Raw genomic sequence first — 1,317 nt, 5'->3', positions numbered from 1 at the left:
GAGTACCCACCACAGGTCAGGAAGCAAGCCTTCTCAGGAACCCACTCTGCTGGCACCTGGACGCTGGACTTCTGAGTGTGAAAAACAAAAGGGTATGCTTTTCACTACTGAGTTTGTGGTGTTTTATTATGGCAGCTTGAAAGACATTGACTACTATTTGATGTTATCTAGTTGTTCATCAATTTAAAAGAAATTTTACATGTCAAAGTAAATCCCATAAAAATCCGTATCTTTTTTTCAAAAAATTTAAATAAATTTAAAATATTGCACTATTTTAAAAAATTGTGCATTCACAATTTTAAAATTTTAATTATTCCTCTTGGGAAAGCTTTCTTCATTTTAGAACTTTAGGTGAGATGATTTGTCGTTGCTGAGGACTGACCTGTGTGTTATGTTATATGATGTTTAGTATCATCTCTGTTGTCCACACACCAAATGCCCATACCACTCCCCTCCCAACATGACAATCAAGTATGTGTCTAGATATTGTTAAATATCTCCCAACAACAAAGTACCTCCTGCTGAGAATCAGCTGTAGAGCCTGATGTGGTCTCGAAAGAATTATATTATCTGCATGTTTTAAAATTCATTTTCATTGAGTTAAATTAAGAGATAGAGTAATGTGATTTCAACAAAGTCAATGGAATTTTATGTGCATTTACATGAATGATGACATTGAACAACAACAAAAAATTGGGGGCAGGGTGGACCAGGTCTGACTACAGAACTTCTGGTGGAAACGTAAAGGCCATGGTCATACCCTGTATTCTACAGCTCTCAATAATCACAGTAGAACTGTAAGACCTAGCTGGTGTCTTTTTCTTCCTTTAGAAATGAGTTTTATTTTGGGAAAGGTATGAGTTCTAATACTGCTTGTATCTGAGAAAAAGCATGACAATTAAATTGGTGTAGATCTATGTAACCATTTGTGGTGATTTCCACTTGAGTTTGTAAATCTAAATCCAATGGATTGTTTTATTAAAAAGGAAAGTAAAATAAATATAAACATGTAAAAACCCTACACTCTGATGTTAACACCAATTTAAAAACCATCTCAACGGAATATTTATGAGATTCTTTTTTTAAAAAAAAACTTACATTTAACCAGATCTATGAACAGCTAGAACATGTCTCAATGCCTGTTTAGGTTCTTGTATCTATGCCTCATTTCTTCAATGTCCAATGCATATTGTGATCCATTCTGTTATCGCTCCATGTCGCACTCAGCTTCGGTAGACTGGTACTTACTGTGAAGATAGGTTACAAAGGTCTGAGTTCATTGGCTTTCCATCTGGTTATGGAAAGAGCTCTGCAGCC

This window comes from Nannospalax galili, unplaced genomic scaffold, assembly GCF_000622305.1.
Source record: "Nannospalax galili isolate Female #2095 unplaced genomic scaffold, S.galili_v1.0 scaffold85, whole genome shotgun sequence".
NCBI classification, from domain to species: domain Eukaryota; kingdom Metazoa; phylum Chordata; class Mammalia; order Rodentia; family Spalacidae; genus Nannospalax; species Nannospalax galili.
This window is presented reverse-complemented; position numbering follows the sequence as displayed.